The following is a 7,737-nucleotide window of genomic DNA, read 5'->3' as shown; positions in this document are numbered from 1 at the left end:
CCTCCTTGATTAAGAAAACATACAAATTTAAATACAAATAATTTTATTTATTTAAATATAAACATTTGGAAATATATAATTGATTTGGATTCTAAATATAATATGCAATATAGAAGTTACGCATATTGAAAGGTAAACATGTATAAACAAAATCGTAATAAGATCGAACCGGGTACCACGTGGCTGGAAAGCGAACTTCTTGACCCATATGAATAAATATTTTTAAAAGTTAAGCTTCTTAGTGGCATTGTTAAAAATAACTAGAACATACACCCACACAGATTCATCTCTCCTGTACGTACACTAACACTGTTTACAAAATGTGCAAATAGACTATACAAAGTATTTTGTTCATAGAACTGTTTATTGTTAGCTAATGGACAAGTCTATATACATACATACAGACACAGTAATATATGTTTGCATACATAATACGTACATGCAGATAGACAAACAGACAAGTATTTATGTGTATACATTTCATACAAACACACAGAAACCGGTATGAATTGTTTGTGAGAGAGAGAGAGAGAGAGAGAGAAAGAGCATATCTACACATGTGTGCGCCCGTGTATGTGTATACACATACACACACAAACACGTATATCTATGTATATGTTTAAAGTATGTAAATAAATGTTAACTTTTCAAAACAGAAAAATGTATTGTATTTACTAAAAGAAATCATTACTTTTCCATCTGCAACACACAGTTATACAAGTGCCGATTAGAAAGGGTGCCGACTATGTCTATTTAGTAAGTTAGGGAGTCAGTTATGGCTATGGCTATTTACTGTGGTGAGCGCATCAGCTGTGACATGTTCACCAGGCTTCTTACGGTATGAGTGCAAAACGAAAGAGGTTTACGGACTTTTCACCCATCTCTACTGTTGTTCAATGCTGGAGTAAGTTTTGGTTATTATGGAGATTTCTGTACTCTAATAGAGGATGTAGACAATTCGATTACATTGATGTTATAAGCAGTCACACAACACGAAATTGAGGCTCTGCCAAAGATAATATAGGACAGAAATGTCTAGTGTGGTGTGGTGAAACACATCTCAGTTGTAGCAATTTCAAGAAGATTGTGTATGTGTGTATAACTATAATGTGTATGTGAGTGTGTGTGTGTATATATATATATATCATCATCATCATCATCGTCGTTTAACGTCCGTTTTCCATACTGGCATGGGTTGGACGGTTTGACTAGGGACTGGCAAGCCAGGAGGCTGCACCAGGCTCCAATCTGATCTGGCAATGTGTCTACAGCTGGATGCCCTTCCTAACGCCAACCACTCCGAGAGTATAGTGGGTGCTTTTTGTGTGCCGGTCAGGCGGTACTGGCATCGGCCACAACTACAATTACCATTTTTGATTTCAATTTGATTGTGATTTTGATTTTACTTGACTCAATAGGTCTCTTCAAGCACGGCGTATCCCCCGACGATTCAAAGGTATTTTTTAAATGGGCTGGTTATGCGACACTAGTATAGGCTATGGCTGTGATCTCACTTTACTTGCCGGATCATATTGTATGTAGGGTATAAACATACGTGTGTGTATGTTTAAAGTAGTATTAGCATAAGACAAGATAGAGGAGATAGAAAATAATAATGTTGAGAGTGAACAACTGGGAGCTTCTTTGGAATAATCTATTAAGGAGATCAGACCAGATCTGTGACTGAGGCATGGTCCTAACTAAAAAGAGGTTAAGAGGATGATGAAATAGCTCTATAGAGAGAGCCACAAAGGCTAAGAGACAGACTTAAAAACTAATTGAAAGGATGGGTAGCAAAGAGCAAAAGCAAATTGTAACAAAAGAAGCTAGATATCAGGTAAATCTAGCAAAAGGAAAAGCTGAGAGTAAAAGCTTTGCCCAATGTTCTTAGATGTGTGGATCAGAGAAAGGCATGAGATATTTCAGATTGCTAGGCAGTGAGAGAAAATCCTGACATTGTTGGGTTGAAGTGTGTTTGGAATGATAATGGTAGTCTTGCTTGTACAAAGAATGACAAAAAAGACTTGAAAGTACTATTATGTGAGGTTGTTGAATGAAGAGAATACATGGGACAAAGAGGGTTTATCTCAAGTAGAGACCCAACAGAGGGACTGGCCATTCAATTAGAAAGCAGTATGATGGATAGAGAGATTAAAGATACGAAGGAAAGGAAGGCATCCTCATCCATTAGGAATCACTGCTGAGATGCTTAAAATATCTGGCAAAATCATAACTCACATAGGAAATCAGATGCACAGCTGCATCATTGTCAACTACTAAAAGGACAAAGAAAATGCATTAGTGATAGGAAATTATAGAGGAAACTACTGAGGCATTAAACTGTTAGATCAGTTTACAAAGGTTACAGAAAGAGTTACAGTATAATAGATTAGAGAGAGAATTAACAGATGTGATGCAGTTAGGCTATTTTCCTAATGAGGCTGTTGCAGGAGACATATGTTGCCAGGAATAAGCCTCCATACAATACATTTGTGGATCTAGAGGTGTTTGACAGGGATCCTCTGCTGTGTGATCTGGCTGCCATTGAGAAAGCTTGGGCTATGTGAATGGCATTTGAGGGCTGTTACAATCCATGTACAGAATCAAAATCAGCAAGGTGAGAGTTAGTAATGAGTATAAGGATGAATTCAGTGTGAAGGTGCAGTACAGCAGGGGTCAATCTCAGCTCTCTCTGTTCATTATAATCCTCTAAGCCATATCAGAAAAGTTTAAGATATAGTTTTCAATTCCAGCAGAAACAAATCCTAGAATCGTGAAGCCTCAAAGTGAATTTAGCAAAGTTTAAAATAATAAATAGGAAGAAAACTGGAAGCTTGTGGAAACTCTCATTCTGAGAACTGAAATTCCAGGCATGGACACAAAACCTGGAATTAAAAACCCTGAAAATGAACTTAGCAAAGACCCAAGAATTAGTAAATAGGAAAACACAGAACCCTACTACTATCAGGAAAATGGCCAAGCTCTCTATGTAGTAAAGGATTTGGTAGAAATTCCATACAATGTATCCAATGCAAACTATGGACATACTTAAGGTGCAGTGGAATCATAGGCAAGTTATCAAAGAAAATAAACTTTAGTTATGGTAGACGTGGAGGAGCAATAAACACCAGCAGTGTATAGGAAATAGATGCTCTCAGATGCTCAGGAGGATTTCTCAAATTAGCTGATAGCTTCATATCTAGGTGACTTAATTGGTAATTGAGGAGGAAGTTCTGAAAATGTAGTAGCCAGAGTAAGAACAGGCTGAAGATAGTTCAGGGAAGTATTATCTCTTTTGATAACTAAAGATTTGAAAGGCAGACAGGCATGATACTTGTGTATAAACAGCAGTGCTACATGGTTGTGAGATGTGGGTCTGGAATATAGAGGACCTGTGGAGACTAGAAAGAAACTAAGCTAGCATGCTTCACTGGTTGTGCAATGTTAGCATGCATGGACAACAGAGTACAAATGTGTTGAGAGGAAAACTGAGCATAAGAGGAATCAGGTGTAATGTGCAAGAGAGTAGACAATATTGGTTTGAGAATGTAATGTGACTGGATGAGGATAGTTGTATAATCCTTTAGTATTCAGATTACTCTCATAATTAATGCCTATTTATTCACATTGTTTTGAATTAATCATGTAACGTCTTGTAACTTTAAGATTTTGATGAATGTGATTATTTATTTTTAAAATGACATTCAAGGGTAAGTGTGAGAGGCCAGACTTAGCCAATTTAATCATAAAACAGATAGAACATTTAGGCTGGATATGGCCAGTTTAAATGCTAAAAGAATAAAGAAGTGCTAATTACAGCAGAGAAAACCTGTGAATGAAGGAGACAAAGTAAGATGGGGAATGAGGAAGTGAAGACCAATCTTAGGATGTTTAGCTTCATGGAGGAAATAACAAAGGACTGAGGTGATTGATGATACACAGTGCCTCACGCACAGCATATTTCCAAAGGTCTTGGTCAGAAGTCATCGCCTTGGTGAGGCCCAATGTTCGAAGGTCTTGCTTCACCACCTCAGCCCAGGTCTTCCTGGGCCTACCTCTTCCACGGGTTCCCTCAACTGTTAGGGTTTGGCACTGTTATTTAAACTTATAACTGTTTTTAAATATCCACCCATCTTCTTGGATAGGTTTTCAGTATAATATATCTCAAGTGTTCCCAAAACTTTTTACTGCTGTAAAGATCCTGTGTGATCTTTTTTGTACTATGCAGCATTTTTAGATCTGACCACACTTTTTCGAAGCTCTTCCTCTCATTGCCTCTGTCTCAACAGCTGCTGTTAGCATGGGCACTATTTTATAAATTGACATTGCTTGTGATATACCCCTACTGTACAACATCATTGTACATATACTTCATAGAGTCTGTTCTGTCACAAACACTTTCTTACCGACAGATGTAACAAGCCACTGAACATTTTCCATCCTAGTTTTAACAAAACTAGTTGAGCCAACAAAGGAAATGCTGCATGGTCGTTTTATATGCTAGAAATAACTGACATATCTCTTTCTGATGACACACTACTATTTTAAGAAAGAAATGACTTGTTGTATAATTTTGAAAAAAAAAAAAGCAAGATGGTCACATCTGGAAATGCAATAGATTATAGTTCTGCTTAGTCAGGGATGATTGAAAACTTAATAAACAAAAACTTAGTGACTGAACTTTCATTAGAAACCTTCTGTGTTAATTAAATCATCTTACTATAACTTCAGGCTGACCAATATCTCATGAGAGGAATTTACTAAATGAAAACTGTAGGAGTGCACAAATGTGTATGTGTGTGTGTAAGTCCAAGAATGGGGATGTTTGTATTACATTACCAGCACCTCCATTCTTGTACTAATTGTAGCATATTCTGTGAGTAATAAATCCTCTGTAGAATTTAAGCTGTATGAAATGGTTTCCCTTATGGAAACTGTTCATTTTTATGCACTCTCTTAGTATTTGCAGAAGTGCTGTCTGAGGTAACCTCTCACTTTTCTAAATCCCCTTTGATCTGATTTATGTGTGTGTGTGTCTATGTCTGTGTTTATGCCTAAAAATCAATGTTTTTGTTTATATTGTGTCCTTTCACATCTTGTAACTTAGTGGTTCAACAAATAGACTTCAATAAAATAAGTAGCAGACTGAATTAAGAATTGCAGTGTGATATGTTTAACTAAAAACACATGAAGGAAATGCTCCAGCCTGGTTACAGTCCAATGTATGAAACAGATATTCTGCCTGTCTTATTTTCAAATTGGACAGATCCAGCCTCCCACACCAACCCTTTCTAAAAATAAACAATCACATCATTGAAATCTTGAAGCTACAAGATAATGTATGATTAATTCAAAACAATGTGAATAAATAAGCATTACATTTAACAAGGTTAAATGTTACAGGGTTAAAGAAGGGGACATAGACAAGTAATCAATGCAGTTTCTGCTTGTAGTATCTGCTACTAACCATTCCTATGCATTTGCTGCATCCAGTGATTTAATTTCAGTCTGTCAGATTCCTTCACTGCACCTATTGCTTACTCTAAGTACATAATATAATATTGAATTTCTACACATTAAGCAAGGCCACTTTGCAGATAGTGCTACATTTTTCTGTTCTGTTCTGTTCTGTCTCTCTTTCTTTTTCTCTCATTCTTTTCTTTCTCTCTCTCTCTCTCATTCCTTTCTTTCTCTCTCTCTCTCTCATTCCTTTCTTTCTCTGACTGCTAATAGCTAAAACTTTTTTTTTCACCCTACTTGAACTGGTTGTAAAAGCAACCAAATCTCTCTTTAATCACACCTTACACTCTCAAAATGTAAAAGAAAGGTGATTTCTAGAAAGATGGAATTCTCACAGTTGGAATTCCTTTAATCATAGATCTGGTCAATCAGGAATGACTTGGTGCTAAACAACAGCAATATTAGTGAAACAAAGTACCTTGTGGTATTTGTTCTGGCTTTTTACATTCTGTGTCAAAATCCTGCCAAGATCAATTTTGCCTTTCATTGCTAGTTTTGTGCCCAAATTAGAAACAATTTTATCTTTAGTTACTTGGACAGATTATTATATAAACAAAATATAGGTGCAGGCATGGCTGTGTGGTAAGACATTTGCTTTCCAACTACATGGTTCCAAGTTCAATCCAACTATGTGGCATCTTGGGCAAGTATCTACTCTTATAGCACTTGGCCAACCAAACCCTCGCAAGTGGATCTGGTAGATGGAAACTGAAAAAAAGCCTAATGTGTGTGTGTCTTTAATTTAACATCACATGATTGTTGTAAATGAGTGTCACTGTCATACAAGTAGTGTCATCCATATCTAGTATTCTGTGAGAATATGCCTGGCCATGGGGAAATATTACCTTGCTTGGCAACAGCTGGGAATGAGTGACAGAAAGGGCATCCATCTGTAGAAAATCTGCCTCAAATGAACTCTGTTCAATCCAGACAAGCACTGAAAAGTAGATGTTAAATTATGATAATGATGGAAACCTTTGTATCGGGTTTAAGGGGTGGCAGTAAGTATTGAAAAACCTACATACATTCACTTTGTCATTGTATATAGGTACAGGCGTGGCTGTGTGGTAAGAAGCTTGTTTTCCAACCACATGGTTCCAGGTTCAGTCCGACTCCAATGCACCTTGGGCAAGTGTCTTCTGCTATAGCCTCAGGCTGACCATAGCCTTGTGAGTGATTTGGTAGTCTGAAACAGAAAAGAAACCCGTCGTGTATATACACACACACACATATGAATGTATGTAAATACTTATGTGTGTGTTTTTTGTGTCTGTTTACGTCACTGTAATTTAGTGGTTCAGCAAAAGAAACTGTTAGAATAAGTACTAGGCTTACAAAGAATAAGTCCTGGGGTCAATATCTTCGACTAAAAGGCAGTGCTCCAGCATGGCTGCAGTCAAATGACTGTAACAAATAAATACAAAGATACTGAAGGAAAATAGATTTTATCCCAAATTTTAAAAAAACAATAAAAGAGATATATATCAAATAACAATCATAATATACAGTAATATGAGGGTAAGTTATTTAGGCGCTGAGCTGGCAGAATCGTTATTGCATTGGAAAAACTATTTAGTGACATTCTGAGTTTAAATGCCACCAGGATCGATTTTACCTTTCATCCTTTTGGGTGGATAAAATAAGTACCAGTTGAACACTGAGGGTTGATGTAATCGACTTACCCCGCTCCCACGAAATTACTACTCTTATGCTAAAATCTGAGACCAATTAGTTGTTAATTACTTGTAATACACTCACAATTTTTTTTTTTTTTTTGCAGTAAAATTAGTTGTTAACACAAATCACTATAAGTGCTCTCCCTTTAGTCATTGTAGCACAGGATTGAACTTGGAATGGCAGAAGCGTTAGCATGCCGGACGAAATGATTAGCGACATTTCTTTTGTCTTTACGCTCTGAGTTCAAATTCCGTCGAGGTCAACTTTGCTTTTCATCCTTTCAGGGTTGATAAATTAAATACCAGTTGCGTACTGGGGTCGATCTAATCGACTGGCTCCCTCCCCCAAAATTTCGAGCCTTGTACCTAGAGTAGAAAAGGTTATTACATTTACAATGAAGGTGGCGAGTGGCAGAATTATTAAGCACACCAGTCAAAATGCTTAGTGGCATTTTGCCTGTCATTATATTCTGAGTTCAAATTCCACTGAGACTGGCTTTGCTTTTCATCCTTTCAGGGTCAATAAGTACCAGCTGAGTAC

The 7,737-nt window shown here is 36.9% G+C and overlaps 1 protein-coding gene across 7 annotated transcripts in view; it reads left to right on the top strand.

Annotated features, from left to right (window-relative positions):
* Positions 1-7,737, top strand: part of LOC106880239 (calpain-A) — a 62,703-nt gene that overhangs the window by 2,209 nt on the left and 52,757 nt on the right. The gene's annotated exons all lie outside the window — the stretch shown is intronic.

The sequence above is a fragment of the Octopus bimaculoides genome, chromosome 11 (genome assembly GCF_001194135.2).
Source record: "Octopus bimaculoides isolate UCB-OBI-ISO-001 chromosome 11, ASM119413v2, whole genome shotgun sequence".
Taxonomy (NCBI): Eukaryota; Metazoa; Mollusca; class Cephalopoda; order Octopoda; family Octopodidae; genus Octopus; species Octopus bimaculoides.
This window is presented reverse-complemented; position numbering and strand designations above follow the sequence as displayed.